The sequence below is a fragment of the Aotus nancymaae genome, unplaced genomic scaffold (genome assembly GCF_030222135.1).
Source record: "Aotus nancymaae isolate 86718 unplaced genomic scaffold, 86718_ANA_hifiasm-v0.15.2.pri h1tg000059l, whole genome shotgun sequence".
NCBI lineage: Eukaryota > Metazoa > Chordata > Mammalia > Primates > Aotidae > Aotus > Aotus nancymaae.
In genome coordinates this window covers 71,368,432-71,395,310 of record NW_026988473.1, presented here as the reverse complement: position 1 = coordinate 71,395,310, position 26,879 = coordinate 71,368,432, and the positions used below count along the sequence as shown (strand labels likewise).

General features: G+C 37.6%; 1 long non-coding RNA gene across 2 annotated transcripts in view; it reads right to left on the bottom strand.

Annotated features, from left to right (window-relative positions):
- The window catches only part of LOC105728928 (uncharacterized), a 180,746-nt gene extending 171,310 nt beyond the window's left edge, over window positions 1-9,436 (bottom strand). For both annotated transcript variants that reach the window (XR_002478748.1, XR_002478749.2), the window contains exon 1: window positions 9,340-9,436. This is a non-coding gene — a long non-coding RNA (uncharacterized LOC105728928). The remainder of the gene's footprint in view (window positions 1-9,339) is intronic.
- Between the last annotated feature and the right edge of the window lie 17,443 nt (window positions 9,437-26,879).

The following is a 26,879-nucleotide window of genomic DNA, read 5'->3' as shown; positions in this document are numbered from 1 at the left end:
TAATTCTAAGTAATCATCACATCCAATGAATTAATTATGCCACATGATATTTTCCCAGGGCAATACAGATGGCTTCATCATAGGCTGTAGTTAGAGATGATTCACTGGCATTTTAAAGGCACTGTTTCAACTGTTCCCCAGAAAAAACTCAAAAAGGATGCTTAAAACTGCTGTGTACTGAAAACATATCACTTATCTAATGACGAATCCTTTTGCAGCACCTGAAAGGGTCCACATGGAATGGAATTTTGGCAAGCTGTGTCAGTGACTTCAGAGACTGAGCTGTGATAGATATGCCTGTGGTTCAGGGCCTAGGAGCATGCCTTGTGCTAGCCTTGTTCCAGGGTCTAGGAGCATATCACTGTGGCTCAGAGCTGAACAACAGAGCCCACTGTTGAAAGATCCTGGAAGCTCTGACTCAGAAGGACAGCTAGAGAGCATGAGGTACAATACAATCTCTCTGTTAAAAATGTAATGCCTGAATCCCTTCCATAGCCTTCCTGACACACAGACACCTAGACCCTCTCTGAACGCACCTCCTAGCTGAATTAAATACTGAATCTGCTGTGTCCCAACTGAAGTGAACCTCCCTTACTTGCTGAACATTACTTTTGGGTATAGCATTACCATTGACATTTAATCCATTCAACAAATACTTATTGAAAACAACATACGTTGGTCTCATATCAGTGGGGATATAAAGATGACTATATGCTTATATATATCTTGCCTCATTTCTGACCGTATTTGAGCCTTCTGGAACTAAATAACATAACTCCCTCCTTGAAAGAACTTTCAGTATGGAGTAAAAAACCAAATGTTAATAAATGGTTACTACAAATATTATGATAGAGAAAGAGAGAGAACATATCCAGTGGGGTAATTTAGAAAGGCTTCCTGGAGGTGAAATCCGTGAATTGAGTACAAGAGGATTTATAGGGACCATCTAGAAAGGGGGAAACAGCCTTCCAGGCAGAACAATATGTATAAGGTGGCGAGTTCAGGATAGAGTCAAGAAATGACAACCAAATCAGGAAGACTGGCTGCTAATGGTTTGAATGTGTCCTCCAAAGTTCACATGTTGGAAACTTGCCAGTATTACCAGTATTAAGTATTAATAGTGTACAATGTTACAAAGTAAGGCCTTTCACAGGTGATTATATCATAAGGGCTCCACCCTCATGAATGAATTAATGCTATTATTGTAGTTGTGTTAGTACGTTCTCACACTGCTACTAAGAAATGCCTGAGACTGAGTAATTAATAAATAAAACATTTAATTGGCTCACAATTCCACAGGTTGCACAGAAAGCATCATTCTGGCCATCGCTCAGCTTCTGGGGAAGCCTCAGGAAACATAATATAGTGGTAGAAGGCAAAGAGTGAGAGAAACACCTCATGTGGCCAGAGCAGGAAGAGGGAGAGATGGGGATATGCACACTTTCAAACAACCAGATCTCATGAGAACTCTATCACAAGAACAGCACTAGGGGGATGGTGTTAAACCATCAGAAACCACCCCCATGATCCAATTACTGCCAACCAGGTCCCACCACCAACATTGGGGATTACAACTGAACATGAGATTTGGGCAGGGGTACAGATCCAAACCCTATCAGTAGGAGAAGGTTCCTTATGGAGGGAGTAGCTTCCTAATAAAAAGGGTGAAATTATCCCATTTATCTCTCTATCTTATATGCTTGCTTCCATATTCCATCTTTCATCTTCCACCATGAGAGGACCCTCACCAGATGCCAGTGCCACGCTCTTGGACTTTCCAACCTCCAGAACTATGAAGAATATTTTTCTTTCCTTTATAAATTACCCGGTCTGTGGTATTGGTATTCTGTTACAGCATCAGAAAATGGACTAAGACTTTAATGTAAACTGACCACTAGGGAGGTGTGGTCAATGAATCTGGGCAGAAAGAAAAGGCCAAATCATAGAGTGTTTTGCAAGAAGCTTAAACTTTACAATCCATGGAGGGTGACAGAAGCAGTTTAAGTAAGGTAGTGAGATTTTGAGATTAATCACTGAACAGAGAGTTAGGCAGACTGATCATTGCAGCATTTTTGTAAACTGGATTATAACTGGATTATAATCTTCTGGTATACCCACAAAAGTTCTGCTGGTTCAGAACAAGTGGCACCTTTCCCTGCTATACCACTAAAGAGAATTCTGTGAGAACTATCGTTCCCCATTAAGTCTTCTGTATACATCTGAGTAAATTTCCTATTATTTCAGACAGGAAGGAAATATGAGTTAATGAGCAATTATCATAGCAGCACTTTTCACAGATGGTTAAAGTGCTTTCCAACTTCCCTGAATCTATTTCTTACCTAGTGTCTCCATCTTCTATACAGTCTGGCTACACGTTTCTCAAACAATAGTCTGTTCCTTTTCCTTTGTGCATTTCTTTCTTTCTCTCTTTCTCTCTCATTCATACTCCCTAGTAGACGTTTTAGTACCAAGCCGAGTTCTAAGGCTGGCCTTACAACTCTTAACTTCTTAAAACAATGAATTGGTTGGTTTAGGTCACCATTCCAAAACATGGATCTCCACACTTTATAGTACTATTCTAAAACATATTTTAAAACTGCTTCTTGAGAAAATGGAGAAAAAAGACAATGCACTGAGGGATTTGTTGCATTTTTTTGTGTGTGGTGTTAGGTTTGCATTTGGATCTCAAGAAAAATCAATTAATAATTCTTGGTTCATGACACCTTTCTATCATTGGTCCATGAAAACCCTTATTTCTTTACTCGTTAGTTTGAAACAATAGACTACAATTAACACAGGTATATCGCCTATCTAACACAAAAACTGGAACACTAACTGTAATTTAAATCTCTGTATGCAGTTCCCATTCATCTCATTCTCATAATTCCATCACTTGAGGTTATCTCTTATTTTGAATTTTCTGTTACTCTCAACTTTGAAAAAAACTACACACACACACACACATACAACATGAGATTTGGGCAGGGGCACAGATCAAACCATATCAGGATGGAGTTCATGATTATGGGAGTAGACTCCTAATAAAAAGGATGAAATCATCCCGTTTCTCTCTCTGTCTCATGTGCTAGTTTCCATATTCCATCTTTCACCATGAGATGACCTTCAGTAGATGCCAGTTACATATCCACAGATATTTCTGTATGTTCCTAAAAAGTATATTCTAAAGTTTTAACTTTATATAGAATATATTTTGTTGGAGGTAATCTTTTGGACATTTTTACCACTCAGTCTTTTATTAAGATTTATATTTTTGCAGGCAGCTCTCATTCACTTTCCTAACTGCTACACATTTTTTCAATATGTAAACATACCAAGCACAAGCACTCATTTATCCCTTTTCCTGTAGAAGGTCTCTGACGTACATTGACAAAAGTCATTCTCAAATAAAAATCTAGAGGTAGGATTGCTGGATGGTAGAGTATGCAAGTTTTCCATGTAGATAAATAAATGTTCTTTATACTTAAATAACACTCATTATAGATGGTGGTTGCTGATTTATTTTTTAAAACCCAATTATTAGTAAAATTAAAATATTCAAAATTTAAAAGGAAATTTTACACTCTGAAATTCCAAAGTCTGAGGACTCAAGGCTAGAGAATATATGAAAAAGGCTAAATTTCATCCGCATATGTGAAGGAGTTACAGTAATAGTGCTTATCTCACTGGGCTGTCACAAGGATTAAAGAGATAAAGAATTATAAACACTAGTATACAGTAATTGTTCCATAAACCACAGCCCCTGGCTGCCTTGGTTTCAGATGACAGTTTCTAAATGCCTCGGCTTGTGCAGCAGGCTTTGTTGTGCTCACTGCAGCATTCAGACTTTCTGAAGTGGGATAACCCTGACCAGTGCCAGTGCCATACTCTCGGAGGCCGAGAGCAGCTTTCAAGGTGGCATTTATTCCTTGCATTTATCTGTTCTAGCGAACATCTGCAGTGCTCAGGAACAAAGTTAAGCTTTGCTTACAGTGATGCCCTTTGTTTGTAGATAATTGTTTATTTCTTTTGACAAAGTGGAGGAAGCAAGGCTGCAGCACACAAGGGTATCTTGGAATTCAGTTGCCTCTGACTCTGTGTCTTTGGTCTGCCTCACAGTTTCCTCTCCTATTACAAACACTGCTAGTCATGTGGGTAACAGCCAGATCTGAGGGATACACTACATCAAAAGGGGAAGGAGAATAAACTACCAGTCCGTTAAAAGAAAAACAACCTTTTCTCCAGTTTCACGACTAAGAGCCATCTCCCCAGGGAGTTCTGTGGTGGTTTTTCCTGGCTGGGCACTGGAATCTAATGCACACTGAAGTGAGTTTAGCTTCATATAAGAAATGATTTTGGATAATAGAGATCACAAGGCACCAGACTTAATTTCCACTCACAGATCAAATCCATCAATTACATGTCCAGTTGTTATTTAAATAATTCAACAGAATGCTATTTCATAAACCTCAGCAGTTCTTGGCATTTGTTTACATGCAAAGGGAGGATTTTTGCAATTCCTTGAATAATGTCATTTTGTTCAACCTAGTTTTGTTATAACTTTGAAGAGGAAAAAGATTCATTCTTAGCCAGGGCCACTGTCTGTGTGTTTCCACATTCTTCCCATGTCTGTGTGCATTTTCTTTGGGTTCTCCAGCTCCCTCTCATATCCCAGAATTGTGCACATTGGGTGAATTGGTATGTCTAAACGGTCTCCATTTGAGTAAGGGTGGGTGCTCTCTGCAATGGACTAAGGTGTTCTGCCCAGTTCCACCCTGTACCATCTGCCTTGTGGTGCTGGGATAGGCTCTGGCTACCAAAGGCAATAAACATGAATAAGCATGTTGAGAAATGAATGAAGAATACAAATGATTGCCAAATAAAAATTCTTAAAGTATAAGACAATAATACAAATGCACAACAATATGTAATATGGTACAAAAGTGCTCTGGGAGTCCACCGTATTTCTAAGTGCTTATGTTTTGACTGCATGGTGATAAGAGGTGCTCCTGACCATTTTTGCTTTGTAAACATTTATTCCTTGATTTAATCCACCACCACTACAACTGCTGTCACTCATTGATTCACCAAAACATAAATAATTATCCTACTTGTTTTTATTGTTCTTAAATGTATGTATAGGTCACATTTATTACAATGTTTAATTTTAGAGATGTTTTGTTTCTTTATTTAGAAGTTTGGCGATGTTTCTGTGACCAAAACTATGCCATAAGAGCTTAACTCTTGTTTACATCAATTAACCTATTGGTTTTCTTATATATTGTTTTGCTTAAAATCACAGTTTCCAAGAACCTACTGATGACATTAAGTGAGGATTTACTGTAGTTGGTTTTTTGCCAAAGAGACTCAAGTCTGAGATACTAGAGTGTTTACGCCAGGCAAGGGTCCTGACACAGTTAATAGAAATGTCTCAAAGACAAATTTGCTTACTTTAAAAAATAAAATGTTATTTGCACTTGTTGTGTGCCTAGCACTGTGCTGGTTACTGAGGATACAGACATGAATAAGATGAGTAAGACATTCTTCTCACGAAGGTCTGGCTCGTGGGGAAGGTAAGCAATGTAATGAACAATACCATGCTACAATACTGGTGGTAACCTCTACAAAAACACCGTGGGCAGGTGCTGGGGTTGCACAGAGGAGAGCAGCTAACTCACTGAGGATGCTGAGTGACCAGTAATATGGATAAGATGCTGTTCAGATAGGGCCTTGAAGCACAGCTGGGATATTTCTAGGCAGAAAAGGAATTCTGTAAGAGGAGAAAACCACTGGAACAAAAGCATGAAACTGATACAATGTAGAACATATTCCAAGATCAAGGCCTTCACAGGTCCCAGGACTCTGTGCCATTTTTTTGCTCATTTTCCTCCTGCCGTGCCCCACAAGAGTGCAGATTAACAACATCAGATGATGCACAGGAAGTATACAGTATGGCGCATAGACACTAGTCAGTAAACGTGATTTTCATTATGATGAGTCTACTTATGCTTGCCCTTGGTGATGATGATGATGATAGCTTATCGCATGCTTTCTAGACGGTAAGTATCGTAAGAGGGTTAAGTGTATCATCTCATTTGATCTTCACCACAAACCTATGAGGCTAGAATTCTTGTAATTATGATTAAACCCATTTACAAATTAGGAAACTGAATCACAAAGAGATTAAAGAACTACTCCAAGATCACAAACCTTTCAAATTATTGAAGACCAAGATTTGATTTTGGTCAATAACAATCACCATTTATTGAGCTTAAGGTAGTATTTAGACAACAGCATGATGAGTTTATTGATAGTGAAACTGAGCTTCAGGGAAATTAAATGACTCATCCAAAAGTACATAGTGGTATGTTAGAAATGAACCCATGTCTGCAGACTCCAAAGCTAATGTTTTTCTTATTGCTCCATAGACAGCCTCTCATATTGAATTCATGGTAGGCTGATCAGGGTCAAAGAACAACCCTCAGAATCCTCCAATATGCTTCCTGCTTGAATATTTGAAACATTCTGACTAACGCACCCAGTTTCTGTCTGCATTCCAAACCAGTATTTAGAAATCCTATTTCTTGCTGTGGCATCACTAGACCCAGATGTCTCTCCTTCTACCCTGTAAGAGCTCCTGGAAACTGTCCGTATTTAGGACAAGCATCTCAGACCAAGGCTGTGAGACGCTAAATAATTTTCTTATCAGTGCCATTTATTTCTTCTCCTTCCCATCATGCATTTCACTTTTCTAGGGCAATCGTTAGAAACATTCACTCACTTTCTTAAGAGCCCATCTCGTACTGCTGACTAAATCCCAAATACTGAGCTTCAGACTCAGGATACGAAAGCTCAGCTCTGCAAGCAGTCTCCTAAAGGCTGGGCTGTCAAGTGTTTCAATTTAATTGGGAAGGAAAAAGAAGACTATACAGGATTGAGGACTTCCATTTTTTATTTATTAGAGAACTTGGGGATTTTTTCCAAGTCTGTAATAGAGTATGACTCAAGTCTACGGGGAAGCGAGTTTAAGCTACTAGGTTCCTAAATCATGAAGCCCCCAGATTCCACTTTGTAAGCAAAAATAATATCAGAATTAATGTCTACTTCCCTCAGCTCTACTCTGTGAGGATAGTATTGACCTTATGGCCTCACTTTAGTGCAACCTAATGTCTTATAATTATTCTGCAGTTCATAGTGAGGTGCATTTATGTTCACATACACATATTCAAAGGTAAGGTTGAAGTTAAACATGTCTCATTATCTTGTGAGCAACGTTAGGGGAAGGACAATGTTCTTTAACCTTTGATCATGACATCAACACAAAATTTAGCCCCAGAAACGTTCAAGAAATATTTACTAAATTAACATAACCAAGATGTGAAGTAATTCCATTTTCCACAGAAAAAAAGGACACATCAAAATAGGTGTTCCTAAATTTTCATTAGGCTTGTGATACAGAAAATTATTACAAATCTAACACTTCCTAATGTTACTGCCTTGATATTTATTAAACATTGATTGAGCACTGCTATGAGTCAAGCATGTTGCAGACTAAGACAGAATATCTGCCCTAATTGAGGGTTGGCAGTCTTTGAAGGCAGAGAGCCCCTTAACACACCAATCTTATAAAGCAAGGTAGGTATTGCAGTTAGAGGTGTGTGAGGATGTTGTATGTGGCATGACTCTCAATTGGAGAGTCAGAAAGTACTTCAAAGAGACTGGAGTGTGGAAGAAAAGGGAGAACACTCCAGACTAAAGAACAGAGGTAAAGAGGTGCAACATGTTCTAAGACCGGCAAATATCAAGTCTGTCCTAGGCAGAGATCATGGAGGAAGAAGAGGAGGCTGGGGCCAGGTTCCAAAGATTTTGAATATTATTAAAAGAGTGGGTTCTTGCAGTCAGTGATTATCAACATTTTTTTTTTAAACTGCAATCTTCACATTTGGATCTTCCTCTCATGGGCACACCCAAGATAATGCAAATCCCTAATGACTTGGCATTTCAACTCCTTCCTTTACAGTCAAGAAAGCATGGTGTGAGGGCCAGGCACAGTGGCTCACACCTGTAATCCCAGCACTTTCGGAAGCCAAGGTAGGCAGATCAGTTCAAGTTAGGAGTTCAAGACCAGCCTAGCTAACATGGTGAAACTCCGTATCTACTAAAAATACAAAAATTAGCCAGGTGTAGCGGTGCATGCCTATAGTCCCAGTTACTCTGGAGGCTGAGACAGGAGAATCCCTTGAACCTGGGAGGCAGAGGTTACAGTGAGCTGAGATGGTGCCACTGCACTCCAGCCTGGATGACAAACAAGACTCTGTCTCAAAAACAAAACAAGAAAGAAAGAAAAAAAAAAGAAGAAGAAAAGAAAGCATGGTGTAATGATACTGGGTGAGTGTAATCTTATTTTAGACATATTCCTGAATCAGCTGTAATAAGAAAAAATAAGTATTCTCAAGCTTCCATACGTCCATACTTTTTCATAATCATCTGTGACACCTCTTACAGCCTCCGCTCCCCAAACTGTTATGTCTCAAAACCATGACTGAACTGTGGTTTAGGGAGTTTATATTATCTCTAGCAGTGAAGTCATATAGTCAGTTATATATTTTAGGACCTTCATAAAAGCCAGCAATTACCATCTCATCTCCAAGTCAGAGTATTACTGAAACATTAGAAAGGTAAGGCCATTCATACCTTGTTCTTGTTCCATTCCTAAGCACTTGAAACTTCCTATCTGTAAGAGGTTTGGATTTTGCAGACATCCCCTTGGCCAGATTGTCTTTGGAGAGATGTCTGCTACAGAATATATCCTGTTTTGTGGTTATTTCAAACTGATCTCCCCACTTTGGTGAAAAGTCACCAGTTGAGCAATTAGAAACTGCCGTGCTCACTTGTTTTTAGCTGAAGTTCCATACTGAGAAAATTGTGTTTTACTTGGCTTGAGTTCTATTCCTGAGTGATGCTCAAGTTAAGTAGCAGGTGTGCTTGGGAGTATTTAATGCCTTCAGTGAATAAACTGCTACAAATGAGATAGCCCAGGTAAAGTGAGCTTCAGCGAATGCAGAATCATTAATTTTTATTTTCTCTTCCTCACTTTCAAAGGAGCCATGATTTGAACTTTTATGATCTCTTTCCTGCATATAGTAATAACCTCCTAACTGGTTTCTCTGACCCAACTCAAAAGCTTTCCCAGTCAACATTTTTAGTGCTGAGTGATTCCACAACAAACAGAATCCTGTCACTCCCTTTCATAACACCTGTATTAGTCTGTTTTCACACTGCTGATAAAGACACACCAGAAACTAGGCAATTTACAAAAGGAAGAAGCTTAACTGGACTTACAGTTCCATGTGGCTGGGGAAGCCTCACAATTACGGCAGAAGGCAAGAAAAAACAAGTCACATCTTACGCGAACGGACGGCAGCAAGCGAAGAGCAGAGCACTCATGCAGGGAAACTTCCCTTTTTATAACCCTCAGATCTCGTGAGACTTACTACCGCAAGAACAGCATGGGAAACACCTGCCCCCACGATTCAATTACCTCCCCCTGGGTACTTCCCACAACAGGTGGAAATTCAAGATGAGATGTGGGTGGGAACACAGCCAAACCATATCAACGCCTTTCATGGACAATCCTGTTTCTGAGAGATTAAAATTTAAAATTCAGGAATCAGACCTAAGAAACCTCTCAAGTCTCATCACCTGTTACACTCATCCAAACACTCTTAAGTTTTTGCTAATCTGAACTATGAGTGTTTCTTCATCAAACTGAAGTCTATCTCTCTCTGCCATGTATTTGCATAGGTTATTCTCTGAAATTCATTGCTGCCTGAAATGTTCTTTTTCTCCTACTCAATTTACTTTTTCCCCTACTCAATTTACTATGGAACTTAAATTGAGGCTTTAACATGCAATTCAATAATCTCTTTGCCTTTGAAACCTTCTCAAGAATTTCTAGGAAAGATTCATTACTCATTCATTCATTCAATCAATACCTATTAAGCACCTTCTATGTGTCAAGCATTGTTCTCACTGCCAGGAATACAGATGAACTAGACAAAGTTCCTACCCTCATTTATTTGACATTCTGGTGTAGGTCAATATAACAAAAATAATAAACATAACATATAATATATAATTCAAAGTAGTTAAGAGTGTATTAAGAATAATAAATCAGGTTATATAAAACTATTTGGGGTTGGAAAGTGAACTTTTGGTATCTTTTTCAGCTACAAACAGCATACTCTACTTTGGGAAATGACTCGTTTCACATGTCTTGTCTTCATTATAGCTCCTTGAGATGATAAATGCTATTTACCTTTGTTATCTGTGATCTCACCTTCAAAACACTCAATAATTCTGTCCTGAATGAATGAATATGCACACATATGAACAGCTGAATAAATGAACTCTTCTGCGCAGTGTTTTATTTTCAGTCCATTGGAAAGGAAGTTTGTTGCACAATAATAAATGAAATACTCTCAAGGTAACAAACTAACACCTTAACAGTACTGGGACTCTGGCCAAAAACTAATTCACCTTCAGCATGTTGATTAGAATCATAAACTGCTCCTTAGACCAGGCATCTGAGTCATTTAATGTTCAGGTATCTTGAAAGAGAGATAGAGCTTCCCTTAGCCAATTTTTCTATGTTCTATAATGTCACAGATGAAGACATCTCTCCAATTCCTAAAATAAACAACAAAAACAACAACAAAACTATACTAGCTTTATAAATTACTTTTCAAACTGAGATTTGTCTATAAAACAATTTTCTGGATAATTAGCCAAAGTGTGGAAATCTTTATATTGTAAAGCGACATTTAAAATGACATAATTATGTGGCCAAAGAGATATAAAAATTCATATTTATGGCAGATAAGTAACACTTGGTCCCAGGATGCCCATTAACTTACCCTGAAAGATGAGTGACCAGATCTTTTACTCATCATTTCTCAGTTTCCGCATCTGCACAATGAGCTTCTGTAAGTCTGCAGTTTATCTGAGAATCCCCATGTTATTCTGCTCTCTTTATATCTCTACAGAAACCAATTGAAATTTCCAATCCTCACCATTGGCTTGTTCCAAAACAAGAAATCAGAAAAAGGGTACAACATAAAACAAAGTGTCTCATATGAATTGTTAATTTTTTGTTTGCGTTTTGTTTGGTTTTCAGCAGACAAAGCACAGGACATGACCCTTTTTGGGGAGGAGGGGGGTTTAGTTGCAGGCAACAGACATCTAGTAATCAACTTTGGTTAACGTATGCCAACAAGTAATTTATTGGAAAACTGTGGGTTCACTCATAGAATTAAGGAAAAATTAGAATAACAAGGCTCAGAAAAGATCTGACCTACGACAACTCTGGGATTTAGACAGCAGAAACTAATGAAGAACCTCCTTAGGGCTTTGCTTAGAGAGGAATAAATTGTATCAACGACCAGATACTATGACATGCTGCTCAAAAAACAGAATCTAGAAACAGAGTCCTCGATTGGTCTAGCTTGGGTCGCTCTTATTTCAAAAATGATGCACTTTACAGACTTGCTATGAATGTATCTAATGGAAAAAATGCAATTTGCCAATGGACAAAAACAGATGCTTTCAGTAGGAAAACTGGGAATAGATGTTGGACAAGTAGAATTCTTGCCTCAAGCAAAAACTTGGGAGATCAAAAAGAAGGGGCTTGACAAATGGCCTGGGGTTCAAAAAAGATTTTGGCATTAAATGGCTTGGCCCCCTACTTAGTAGCTATTTTATAGAGATTATTTTTATTTACTAAGATAGTTGCTCTTAGAATGAATGAGGTAATCTATATAAGTTAATGTCTAGCTCAAAGCACTTAATAAATTGAAGCTATTATTCATATCATTATCAAAGAGTAAATGTGTTCAAGGTGTTTAGGGATGAGAATGCAAACATATAATGACATGTTACTGGAAGGCTCTGGATGTGGCTGCGAGGACACAGCTGAGCGATAATCAGAATGCAGCCCCAGGATGTGTGCATGTTTCCGGATATCTGATTGCCAAAGTCACTATCCGAAATTAATCTTAGAATTGCCTACTGCTGTGCCCTCATTGCAGTTCTAGCCTCTTCTTTTTATTATCTTTGGCTTAAAGATACAATGTTCAAATAATGGACGAAGAGGAGAAAATTGTGATGTTTGATTAAAATGTGAGCTATAAAGGCAGCAAATCACACTGCCATGTATGTACCTATGCAACAATCTTGCACGTTCTTCACATGTACCCCAAAACCTAAAATGCAACAAAAAAATGAGCTATATGTCATCCATTCTCACTGTATTCACTTGATATTTGTCAAATCTATTATAACCAATAATACTTTTATATACGGAAAGTATACTAAGGTTTGTGAGGGACTGGAGCAGGCTGTACTGGTGCAGGCAATTAGTAGATATATTGTCTGCACGAAAGTTCAAAAAGAATAAAACCAACTAAAGACGATCTGCTTTTTATTATCACTATATACTGGCAATTCTAAACAATGTTAGTGATAAAACAATCTTTGTGAAAATGCTGTTGTGATTTTAAGCTATTTTCAGCCTTAAGGCAACGTGATTGTGGCACCTGAGTCATGCAATCAGGCAACTATAACCTAGACAGCTGTAACCTTTGTTCCCTGATTATATCAGCTTTTTTCTTACCTACATTGTTTTGTAAAATGTTGTAAGGGTCCCAGGAGAGACCCCCCTTCTCTCTTAACTGTTGATCTTCATTATAAATTAACTTCCCTCTTTCTTCTCTCATACAAAGACTTCGTGATTATCATGTCTAAGATGAGATATTAAGTATACTCCTTTAAGCTGGATAGGAAAACAAAAGAAGCTGTATGGAAAAGAAAAAAAACTGTAACTAAATTGTAGTAACTCATAAACCAGTCTTGTATAGAAAATGTTGTCTTCCCACTAAAAATCATTGTTTTCTGCCTATATAAGCAAGACCTTAACTTTTAACTTCAAAGCACTAACACTGTTCCTTTAGAATCTGTGTTATCCAAATGGCTCTTCTCAGCTTTATGTTTGATTACAGTCTTTTAAACTAGATTCTGATCTTTGTGATTATTTTAGGTTGACATAATAATCACGCAGTAGAAAGCTCCCTCCTTTCCTCCTTACTTCATCATCTTATAAGTGTATCTTTCTCATCTTTTCTGTTCTATTATTAACTTTTAGAGGACAACTTCCATATCTTGTTAAAATTTGCAGGCTTCATGGAGACTGGCTCAACCCTGTGATTAAGGGAGAGGAGTGAGTCTAGGGGCTCACCATAGAAATCACTGGTTCTAGTTACTCTCCTTAATTAAGATTTCTAATTCATAACTTGGAATCAATTAAATTTAACACGGAGTCCTTCATCTGAAAAATGGGATAATAATACTTACTTGTGAAACTGAAAACTCTGATGCAAATTCGCAATAAAATAGATGAAATTCCAGGCACAATGCATTCCACCTAGGCTTTCAGAACTGCGACTTATTTTTATATCATTAGAATCATTAAGTCAACAGATATATAATAAAAGCCTGTCATATGTCACAAAACAAAAATGAATGAGACGTAACTCTTGCCCTAAAGCACCTCATATACACTATGAACAGGTCTAACATCCAGTGAAAAGAGCCAATAAAAAATACAGGGTAGGACAGGAAGTGGCAAACCTTCAATTCCAGAGGGAAGGGGGGCATTCAGAAAAGGTTTCTAAGAAAAGGTAACAGATGAAATACGGGGGTATATGCTATGTAGAGACATCACTGAATGGAAGAATCATGTCAATTATTGAGAAATCAGAAGGTTAATATCATAGGAGAATGCTTCCATAAAGAAAAAAGCAAGACACAAAACAGTAAATGCAATTTTAATATGACAGAACATACACATAGAGTAAATACTGGAAGGAATTCTTCAAATTGTTAAAACTACTCATCTCTAGGTGCTGGAACTATGGGTGTCTCTTCTTTCCTTCATGTGTCAAAGGGCATGACCATAAAATCAGAAACAAAATGTTCCCGTGCAATGTAGCGAAGCTTTGTCTCTACAAAAATTAGCTGGGTCTGTTGGCACACACCTGTAGCTACTTGGGAGGATAAGGTGGGAGGATCACCTGAGCCTAGGGAGGTAGATGCTGCAGTGAGCTGTAATCACACCACTGCACTCCAGCCTGGATGACAGAGCAAGATCCCTGTCTAAAAAAAACACACACACGAAAAGAAATGCTGTGTTTTTTTAAAAGAAGGTGAACAAATACCATTGAAAATCTAATCAGTGAAAGAGCATTATTTTCCAAATTCAAAATTCTGGTCCCTGGGCTGCAGAAAACTAAAGACTACATTTGTTAGAAATAAAATTTTACTTATGGGGCCCCAGAGCAAGTGGCAGCTTCAGCAAATAAACATTGAAAAGCCCTCTACTCTTTGGACCTCTCTCTTGTGTGAGATGTGACTCCTGTGATTTGATTTTGGAAAACGAATGGCACTGAATGTAAACCTTCAGAGGGGAATGAAGGGAAGCCACAGAGAGTTGTGTCTAGCTTACTGCAACTTTAGAATCTGCTTTAAATACTCAACGTCGTTCTTTCATTTTTGGCCATTAGATAAAGAATGAGTCATGACGTTGAAATAGACCTTTTCATACTTCTGATCCTTCCCTGAATGCATCTCCAGTTTTCTCCTAGCAAAGCCTATTCACTTCCCCAAACTTTTTCATCTATTAAACCAAGTGAGTGGGGAGAGTTGCTGAGTCAATGTCTTTCCTGCTCCAGAAAGACTGGATTGGCTCAGCAACTCTCCCCACTCACTCGGTTTTTTCTCTATCATTGCATAAGCACCCTCAGCAAAGCTCTTATCCCACTTCCCAGGAATTGTTTATTTGTATTTATTTTTTAATGTACTGCTGTTACTGTAAGGCAGGACCTAGCAATATTCTGTCTTAAATATCCTATACTTCACAGACTGCAGACTGCCTAGAACATGGTAAATGACAAATAAATGGTTGATCATTGTATATCAAATCCAAGTAACTTTAAAGTTTATTCTACACTGTTGCCCACCATTTCTTTGCAAATGCCTGTCCTTCAGCTACAACTCTGAGGATTCCTCCTCAGTCCCTTTCATTGGTTCCTTTCTGCCTACTTAAGTGTTGTTCTCCAGAATTCTGTCCATACTCTTCTTCTCTTGCTAAATATCTTCCCTGAATGAGCTCATCTCCTTCCCTTCATTTGCCTGCACACAGAGGATACTGAAAGCCACATTTCCTTTTCCCAGTCCAACCCTCACTGTTGAAATTCAGACCCACCCTGCATGTCCTGGCCATCTTTATCCAGGTATCCTACACCCACCTTCAACATATCAGCCTCAGTGTATTTCCTTTCTCTAGTGTTCTAATCTCCAGTTATAATGATCTTGCAGTTCCTCATTAGCTCGGCTCAAGCTTTCCTGCCATCTCATTTAGGCAATATTGACTATACCCTCTTCTATCATCACATCCAAATTGTAACACATTATTATACTTAATCATTGACATGCCTATTTCTAGTAAATGTTAAGCTTCTTGAAATCAGGCATTCAGTTTATTCATCATTTATTCCAAGCATACACATACACATAGTGTATCTGGAACATATGTGCATCTGTATATACATATACACTATGAGAAGGTCTAAAGTCCTGTGGAAAGAGCCAGTAAAAAATATTTACTCAAAAAATGATATGGAAAAGGTGGGTAAGTGATGGATGAATAGAAGCACTATAACCATGCTTTCCCCTAGCATGTATATTGAGGCCTCTGTGACATATTGGATTATTAAGAAAGTCTGGTGTAGCATTTCATAGGATAAGGGCTTTTTTACTTTTCTGGGAGAGAGACCAGGAAAAGACAGGAGACTTAAATACAGGAGACCCAAACCCAGACAAGCCACAAACCTAGAAATAAACAGGAAAATGCAACAGGCAGAATAGGATTCAGACTCCAGGTCGTTAAGGCAACAGGATTCAGGAACTCTCACCAGGAGAACAAAATAAAAAGGTCAGAATCCAGAGGCATGTTTTCAGGCAGGAGCTTTAGTCAATGAGTCACAGAATATTAGGAAAATTGTTACAGGTATTCATTAAACCTTCACTATTTTAGAGGAGAAATATTAAGGTTCTAGACAATAGGCGTTCAAAACTCAGATGTCCATCTACCTGTCTATCCATCCATCATCCACCCATCCATCTATGCATCCATGCAATTATCCATGAATTTGATATTCATTTGCAATTCATGATAAGCTACTATGTTTAGATACTCTGCTAGTCACTGGGGATACAAATATAAATGAGTAATGTTCTTTTCTATCAAGTAGCCCACACTATGCTAGGAAATAAAGCAATATAATCAACATACTGCAATTCAGTGTGATCAGTGTTTTAATATAAGATTGGTCTGTGCATTGAAGATACCAAAGAGGAAGCTCTCAAACTGGCCTTGTGGGAAAAACTGTCAAGTGTTCTGGTGATAGATAATGGGCATGAGCCACAAGGATGAAGTCTAATATGAAATAAAAGCTTTTGATAACCAGACTCTCCCAATTTTTTCTCCACCAAGGTTCAAAAACGATATCATATGTGTGCAGAGTAGAGAAGATAGGTGTGTGGGGGCTGAAAGAGGAAGAGGAAATGAAATCAATTTCTGCTAGTCAGTCTCTGTTTAGTTTCCACTTCAATTTCCTTTCATGCCAGGAGTTACCAGGAGCCATCAGATGTGCAGCACTTAACTCATTCTAGATTTTTCTTAGTCAAATTTGTTTAGCCCATGTCCATCTATCTGCCTTTCTCTAAGAGGAAGAAAAACAGGAAGAAAGGAAGGAAGGAAGGAAGGAAGGGAGGGAGGGAGGGAGGGAGGGAGAGAGGGAGGGAGGGATGGAGGGAGGGGAGGGAAAAGAAGGGAGGAAGGAAAGAAGGAAAGAAAGAAATTATCCTAAAACAAGTAATGAAAGCCAGCCCCTCCTTTTCTGAAGCCTTACCCTGAATGTGGCTTCAAGAGAGCTTTAGTAGGTCAGTGATTCCACAAGCCCTTCAGGGATCAGGCATGAAGCCACTACCTCAAGAAATTGTTCCTGTGAGTTACTTTAATGAATCAGGTCAGACTGACACAACATCTCCCAGATACAACCTTAAGAAATAAATGGAGACGAGGTGTTGGCAATGCATGTGAACTAAAAACATTTACCCCATAAAGAGAGAATAATTTTCTAAGCAGCATTCTGATTCATGACTCTTACATTTATATCACTGGCTATCCTAACAATGAAGCTCTCTCACTTCAGGATATAGAAAAGCAGGATATAGAAGAATGTTTTTTAAAACCTTAAAAATTGAAAAATTGAGGAATATGAAATATGCTAAATTGTTTCATCTTTGCTAATCAGATACAAGCTGAAACTTTAAATAAGAAAATGTCCCCAAATTAAATCCAAACTATACTCCACGAGTTTCCCCACAGCAGTACATACCCAAGAATACCAGGCAGCCTTCAGCATTTGTTTGTCCACATTTTATTCTCATTTTAAAACAGAAAAACTAATGAAGGGTCTATTTAAATAGCAACTCCTACTAGTTTTCCTTGGGTTAGTTGGTAGTACAATTTCATTTTGAAGACTAGGCCCTACGTTTATTGTTCTTCCTGTTCCCTCACATTGAACATGAGATCACTCTTCTTCATTGGAGCATTGTCTCTTCCCACAGAAGTCTGCACTAAACTTATATATATTATATATATATACAAATATCCATGTTATATATACCATGTTATATATCATATGTATTATATGATATATTATATATTAAATATTATATAATACATAATACAAGATATAATATATTAAGATATTATATGATTATATAGCATATATATGTAACAACTCTAATGGCAGAGTCTGAATCTTCATGTTTATAATTTGTTTATCCATCTCACTTGCGACCAGGCATTACCCAGGCACTAGGCCCACTTGTGAATGCTCACTTGACTAGAGTGAAAAGTATGTCACTGCAATCATTATCTGGAATCAACAGTTTCACCAATATTCACTACATTTGACTTGGTTAGGCAGAGGCCGTAGGTTCAAAGAGACCATTGAAAGAGTTTAACAAGAATAGAAATGAAATGTCCTTCTAATTCTTTCTCAAATCTAAAATGGAGCTAATCAAGAGTCTTTACTTCGTGACCAAAATGTTGTTACTCTCGAAAATGAAACAAAGTAAATCACTTTTCTAGTTCAAATAGTCTCCAAAGAAAGTTTCAGGGAACAAAAATGAGAAATATAAATGGAAATGACCGGACATTTCACCAGAGATTCCACAACTCATGAAATTTTCTAGTATCATATAATTATCCCAGAAAAGATGCTTTCTCCAGTCTAACCTAAACTTCTTTGAATAGTGTAAATTCATCCCTCTTGGACCTTATCCCAGATGCCACTGAGAACAGTTTTCCCCTAGTCATATATACTACTCTTCCTTTGTGTGTGATTTATGGATTTTATTCTTTATCTTTTCTATCTATAGCCATGGCTCTCCTAATGAAAAGAATATGTTTCGATGCACACATCATTATTCAAAATCTTTTGAGAATAACAGAACTAACAGTTACGCTCATGTGTAAGTAAAACATTACCTGCCCGTCTCCAGACCTTTCAACCTTCTCAGCTGGCCCTTCAATCTCTCGGGATGCCCTCCAACATTGGATCACAAAACAGGCCCTCTCCAACTGCCAGGTCAAGACATACCTTCTTCCTAACACCTAAACTCCTTTCAAAATTTGCTGAATTCCAGTAGCAGGATCTTAGCTAAATTATTGCAGATATCCCAGGATTTATCTGCATAGCCCTGTTGATGCTATATGTCTCTCCATTCACACTTCCAGATAAGACAATATAAAGGAAATTGCTTTCTTCATTACAGATACAGATCTGCCCAGTAATGTTGACTTGGCCAATTTTTAGCCTCCTAAGATCTTAATTTTCTGGAGCTAAGAAGTACAGTTATGGAATAGCAGAGCTGAAAACCTATTCTTGGTGACAGACCATCTGAGATGGGATGCTATGGTTGAACAGGAGCTGTGTGATAGGAGGAACTCCTTTGCATCTACACAAATAAGATAATTGCCCTTGTCTCATACAGAGTGCACAAATAGCACATGTCATGTGTGATTACCACTTTCTGTAAAAATCCATCTACACTGTGAAGCAGGTGATATAATGGTTATCCACCAAGTTTTGCAGATGGGAAAATACAGGTTATTTCCTGCAAGAAAGAAAGAAGGAAAAGTCTACTGCGGTGGCTCATGCTTGTAATCCCAATGATTTGGGAAGCAAAGACAGGATAGCATGAGCCCAGAAGTTTAGGAGCAGCCTGCCAGCCTATGTGATATACCAAGACCCCATCTCAAAACAACAACAACAACTTAGGGAGATGGAGAAATTAGGGGAAAACAAGAGAATAATACACAACCTGGCACCTTAGTTGAAAGAGTAAGCCGTGGCTTCCAAGAAGATATTCTATATACTTTGATTATCTTTGAGATGAAGATCTTAGGTTTCTTGAGGTAAATGAGGCAATTCTATAATCTAAAGACAACCCTATTCTAAAGACAACCTTACAGGTAACTGGGACCAAGCCCTGTGTGGCCCCTGGGGGTGTATCAGTTTGTGAGTATGCCAGTATCCTCCTCCCCACCCACTGCTCCAGAGACCAACGATTGACAAAACCTGAATAATTACATCCTCTTTGTTGTTCAGGGTAGCTTTTATAAAGGTATGTTGTTCTCAAAAGATCTGTTAATGGAAACATGTTAGGAACTGCATTTCTTTAGTCTTTCTTAAATCACTAAACGCTTTAATTACATTTTTTTAGTAATAATATTCTAAGCTATTGAAAGCAAGAATAGCTTCTGTTTATGATGGCTGAAGCCAGATTGGCTTAATAATTCTTCTTTTAAATACGTATTAGGTTGCGCTCCTACTTTTAATTCACTTATTAACAATGTCTCTAACCAAATCTTAAGGCTATGAAACAAATACTTTGTAAACTCTTTCCAGAAAGAAGTTCAAGCAGAAATGATGTCAGGGCATGAAGAAAATTAGTTCTTTAGAATGGGTAGAAAGAGAAGGAATGAAAGGGTGGTGAAGATAAATTTTGGCTTTCAGAGTAGAAAGTCACAAAAGCAGCCAGAAATTGAATATTTTTAAAATGTGATAAATGGCTTTGTGCTTTTCATATTAGCTATTAACTGCTGAGAGTCATTAGGCATAGTATGCAAAAGGCAATAATTGAATGTTCGAATACTCTGCAGTGCCACAATGGAATTTCTATTTCTAGCATCCACTGTAATTATGAATCATCTCGATATATGGGACTTATAGAAGAAATGCTGCCCTCAAATCAAGTTTGCATGCTCAAGCTATTTTTACCCTTATTTTAACCAGTGGAGGTAGACATTCCAATTTGCTGGGCATAAAAAAGCTATTGCTTTAGATACTGTTTGGTATTTTGAAGTACAGGAAGTCTTCTCAAAGGGGTTCAAGGTGATGGGAAAGATGAAAGACTCCAAGTTCCCCAAATCTCACATTTTCCTAGCCCTCACCAGGCTTTACAGCCATTTTTTTCATTACAGCACATGTTACCTCTAGGTCCTTCCTCCTCTGCTGCAGGATGTTCTCTCAAGCTGTCTTCCTTCCTTTGCCAGGCCATCCCTTGGAACTTAGAGCTACCAATCTCTTTAGCCATTCCAGGACATACCCTCGACCAGACAAGCTTCTTCTACCTGCATTTAAGTTCAACCTATCCACTTCCATCATCTAAACAATTCCTACAACTCTACTTCTTTCAAAAATAAAAAAAGCAAAACAAAAAAAAAGAAAAAAACACTTCCCAATGAGTAGCCCAACAGAACTGAGTTTTAGCTCAAAAACATATGTGCAAGAGATTGGAGTTTAAGTCAAAAGGTTCCTGGGTTTCAGTTAACAACAAACTGAGAATAGATCTGGGTAAATGGGATGCAGTTGCCAAAAAACTCTCTTAGTCTTAAATTGCTTTAACAAAAGAATACTAATCTAGCAAAAACAGTAGTCATTTTATATGTGGCATCAATCACGTGGCAATCAGCACATAATATCTGGACGGCGTGTTCACATCTGAAATGTTGAGTAAATAGAGTTTACACAAAGGGGGGATGAGAAAAATACTTGGTGACTTGGAAAACATATCACAAAACAATATAAGCAGCAAGGGATGTTCAAGACCATCGAACATTTTCCCACTCAGTTTGTTCTTCTTTCTGACTTCTCATTTCCTCCTCTGACAGTATCATTATAACATATACTGAGTCCCCATTATCTACTATGCCTTGTGATAGGCACTGGAGAAATAAAGGTTATTTATTAGGGCCTGGTCTCTGACCCTAGCCTCTGGAGCTTCCAACCACTCATCCTCAGAATCCAAATACTGTGGATTTAAACAGTGAAAGCTCTGTCAAAAATACCTCGTGACATTTTGTTTGTGATGAGTAGCACTTAAGCACACTTTAGTTAATAATATTATTAGAGTGAATATCATTGTATAGTGGAAAGAACATGAACTTTCCAACCCAATATAACTGGGTTAAAATTCTATTCTTAGCATTACTACCTGTGACATTTCTTTAAAGTGGGGTTGCATTACATGGTTATAACAACCACTCAAATAACACTGATAATGGACGGAGCATTAGACACATCCAATAAGCAGTGGAATGGGGATTCAAACTCACACAGTCTGACCTCAGAATCCAAGTGAAGTAGAAAAAACTCCATTGTTAGATTAAAACCAGATTGATGCCACAGTTTTGGTCAATGGTCTCTGCATGCTCAATTCATACACATGGAAATAAGCTGCACTAGTTTTAAGAAATCTCTAAGAATATCTACCCAGCTCATTCTGTACAACTTTTGCCATGCAGAAATAGGGCTCTTTGTACCCTAAGAATGATGGAATGGGCCTAGCAGAGATTATCATGATGAAAACATTCTGCCTTACTGTGGGTCCATTCAGGTGCTCTCACTTATTCTTTCCAATCCACTTGTTCATCACACTTAAAAATGGCTATGCTTCTCCCCAAGGCAACTTCTCAAGCAAAGACTATTGCTCTTTCTGTCACTTGGGCTTCATGGATAATTGGAAAGCCTGTGTAGGTGCTGGCACTTCTACAGCAGCCGTTGATTCGCTCTCACTCACAGTAGGAGGAAGTGCCATAATTTGTAAAGAAACAAATCTCCACTGAAGTCCAATCAGATGGATATAGATTGTTGCAACCCACCATGCAATGACAAACATACTCAGAAACCGTCTTTCAGCCATGTGGGTCCAAACAATCTGTGAAAATAGAGCTAAGGCCCAGACAGGAAGGCGTAGTGCAAGTAAAATGACTGCAACATGGCATCACAGGAAGAAGATAAAATGGAATTTCCAAAGGTTTTCATAAAAAATGGCATTGAACTGTTGGAGAAATTACAATGGCTACCGTTTGGGGGCTTGTTCAATGTCAAGAGTTAAGCTAGGCATTCTACCTCACTTTTTTCATCTGTCCATTTATTCATACATTCATTTGAAAACGATGAAGCACCTACAGTGTTCCAGGTGCTACAGTAGGGGCTTGGAATAAAACAATGATATACATGGCTTTTAACAACACAGAAGTCATAATCTAGTGGAAGACACAAATTTAAAATGTTTTTGTCAAAGTAATTTTTCAAATTAAACTTATAATGTCCAAAAAAGAGAGTTACTTGGGGTACTGCTATAATTTTTTCTGGAGAAGGTACTTGAACTAAGATATAAAGTACAAGTGGAGGTTACCAGGAGAAAAGCAAGAACAGAAGGAATTGCACATGGGAAGGATATTAAAAGAACTCTGAAATGTAAGTGTTGTTATGCCATTTTACAACTAAGAACACATGCTTAGAGAGGGTGAATAGCTTGCTTAAGATCACACACTAGAAAATACTGAATCTTGATTTGATTTGAACCCAAATAATCTTTTTTCCTAAGGAGTTATCTTCCTTATAGAATATATACTTAAAAAAGCACTATTCATCCATCATTAGTGTATTACCTTTAAAAATAAAAAGAGAGATACTTTTCTGTCTCAGGGATTTTTTTTCCATATTTTTGGATGATAATGAAGAAAATACCTAACTTTCAAACATGTGACTTGTATTGCTCAGTATACATAACCAAGAGGGACTTCATTTTATTTGCATCACTAGGAGAATTTTTCTCCTTTCCTTTTCAGACTTCCCTCTGAAAAATCCTCTCACCAATAGTGGCTTAATGTAATACAATTTAAGTAAAACAAAGCAGGTATTGTGGTTGGTAAATGAGTGAGGTCCTGGTATCACAGTGATTGATATACCAATAGATAGAGTTGTCGACACCAGGAGGCCTCAGGGAATCATTTTTCTATTATGTTCTGAGACATCTTATTTTAGGAACTTTTCTCTGTGCCAGTTTTTTATGGGTTTACACAGTGATGATAATAGCGATAATAACAAAAATCTCAAGGAAAGATAATCATTTAGTGGGAGCCTATGTAGCAGCCACTAAGCATTTTACTGATGTTTCAGACATACATCTTCTGCACTTTAACATCTCTGAAATTCAGATATGTCTCATAATCAATGACAGTTTACAACTATTGGTATTTTTTCCCCACTACAAATAAAATAATTCATGCTATTTATAATCAATGATTTCTTAGAATCAAAATATGAAACATAAATTTTGTTTAATCTTCACACATACTTGTGAAGAAGTCCTAATATAACTTTTTGACTGACAAATAAAAATTGTATATATTTATTGTATACAACGTGTTGTTCTTAAATATGTATACGTTGTGGAATGCCTAAGTTGAGCAAATTAATTTATGCATTCTCCCACATACTAAGCATTTATTTGTGTTGGAAACACAATGTACTCCCTTAGCAATTTTCAAGAATACAATACATTTAGGCCGGGCATGGTAGCTCATGACTATAATCCCAGCTCTTTGGGAGGGTAAGGCAGGCAGATGACTTGATGTTAGGAGTTTGAGAACAGCCTGGCCAACAGGGCGAAACCTCATTTCTACTAAAAATACAAAAATTATCCAGGCATGGTGGCACGTACCTGTAATTCCAGCTACTTGGGAGGCTGAGGCATAAGAATCGCTTGACTCAGGAGGTGGAGGGTGCAGTGAGCTGAGATCATTCCACTGCACTCCAGCCTGGGTGACAGAGCAAGATCCTGACTCAAAAAAAAAAAAAGGAAGAATACAATATATTGTTATTAACTATAGTCACTACATTGTACAGTATAACTCTTGAATTTGTTCCAGTCCAGTATCTTTATTTGACATATAATAAAACAGTCTTAAAATGTTAAGTAACATATCTCAAGTTACAGGGCTATTAAATGGAGAACTACAGTTCTGACTCAGAGTTTTGTTCTCTCCAGTCTTTGAGACAAAATTGTGTTCCAGAGATTTGCTTTGAAATGACTTAGATACCCAAATGATTATAGTTGGATCAATGTCATCATTTTCTGTTACCATGTCCCTGCATGTACAGATTTATTATGTTTGATTTCTCATTTGTGCAGTATGAGGGATGTTTTGGATTGTGTACTAAAAAGAAACTTGGGGTCAGGTTTTAATATAAATGATGAATAAAATTCCAGTTAAGTTCACGTATCACAGCAATTCAGAATAGAGGCTTTGAGTCACACAGACCAGAGCTGAATTTTGGTTCTTCAACTTGCTAACTCTACAACCCTGGGCAAATCATGTACCCTTTCTGAGTTCAAATTTATCATATATTATATGGGTACATGAAATATATTTAAACAAACACAGTGTCCCTTGAAACAGACTAGAAAACTGCAACCAGAGAATGAGCAGATGCCCAAGTCCCTAATTCCCTTAAAATACTGCAGAGAGCATGAATGGTATGAGCCACTGCTAAATATACCACGGAGTTAGGCACTGAGAGAAGGTGCCCTCCCCACAGGATGCTGAGGAAATGCAGCGTCTGTGCCATGGCAGCATTCTGCCCATGAGTGCTAGTCTGCACTAGGTTACACCTCCATGTTAGTCCAAGCTCCTGATATCAGCAACTCCTCTAGCAAACAAATGGCCCGGTGCAACAAGCGTTTCTTGCTGCAAGCTATAAGTTGTTGATAGAAGGTTCAGAAGTTGCATGAAAATTTTAAATATCAAAGTTAAGGCTTGTTTTGAGAATTTAACTAGAAAATATAAGTGTTCTTGAAGTATGGTATAATTTCAGTTAAAGGTAGTGATATGATTTAATGATGATAGTAGTGATGATGAGGATGGCGATTATAATGTTCATGATCATGATTATTTGAATGACTACCTCATCTTAAATTCCATTTAAACATATTATACATTTGCTCTATGTTCAGCACCATGCTAGAGTTAGGCACTTTAGATTTCACAAAAACCTTGTAAAGACTATTGCTATCTCCTCTTTCCACAGGACAATGTTGGGTCTCACAGGCGATACCATGGTCTTCTGATTCCAAGCATTCCATTACACCATAAACAGTTCGAAAGAGTCCTTCCTATTAAAAACTCGACATAGGGTCATTTTTTTCTGTATAAGATTTTATATTTCAAAATGTTATACACATTTTCTTATTTACTGCCTTTAAAAGAAATTTATTGAAAAACATGATAATATGTGAGTAGTCAGAGACAAAATTTTATCTTTGTTCTTTCAAAACCCAAAAAATTCATTAGAATAGCTTCTATGGAAAATTCTGCCAAAAGCATATATTGGTGAGGATTTAGAGCAACTGAAACTCATAAACTGCTAGTAGGGAAACTAGCAAATTCTTCTGAATATTTATCAATCCTGTGACCCAGTAATTCCACTTCTAGGCATTTACCCAAAAGAAGTAAAAATAAATGTGCAGAAAAAATACGTGTGAATATTCATCATCACTTTATTCATAGCAGTCCAAACATACACAATTCAAATGTTCATAAATAGAAAAATGGACAAAAACTGTGGTAAGCTTGTCTAGTGGAATGTTACTCACAGCAATAGAGATGAATCCTAAACCTCGTTTTTCTGACTGAGAGAAGTAAAACAGTATATGCTCTGATTTCATTCTCATAAAGCACACCTGTTCTATGGTGATGGTATTCAAAACAGTGGTTGCCTCAGTTTAGGGGATTAGCTGAGAAGGGATAGAGAGAAATATTCTGGGGCAATGGAAATGCTTACTGTTTAAATACGGTGTGGGTTAGATGGTTATATATATTGTCAAATCTCATTAATTGCAACAGTTATGATCTGTACATTATACTGTATATAAATTATACTGACTGATGAAAAGGAAAACACAGCAGGAGCTGTAATTAAGTTTTTTTTTATCAGACTAGTATTTTACTTTTATCTCTTTAGACTGAAGATTAGTTTTATGAATAGCCATAAAAACCAATTCTATTTTTACTGCTTAAATTCCAGCCCTAACTGCTTTTACCTGTATGGCAGGTACTGATACTGGTAATAATTATACTCTAATATCCAATCATTCCTGTTTCTGTAACTCCCAAGTTTAGCTGGGCAAATGGACCACCAGCTGAAGACCACACTCCCCAGACTTTCTTGAAGCTAGATGTGGATATATGATTAAGTTCTGTCTAATCGACAGTAAGTAATATGCAACTTCTAGGTTATATCCTTAACAGGCAAGGAGAGTGCTTTCTTCTCCCCTTTTCTCTTCTCTGCAACTAAGATGTACTCCAAGCAGATATGATGTTCAGTCAGTTTCAAACATGTGGA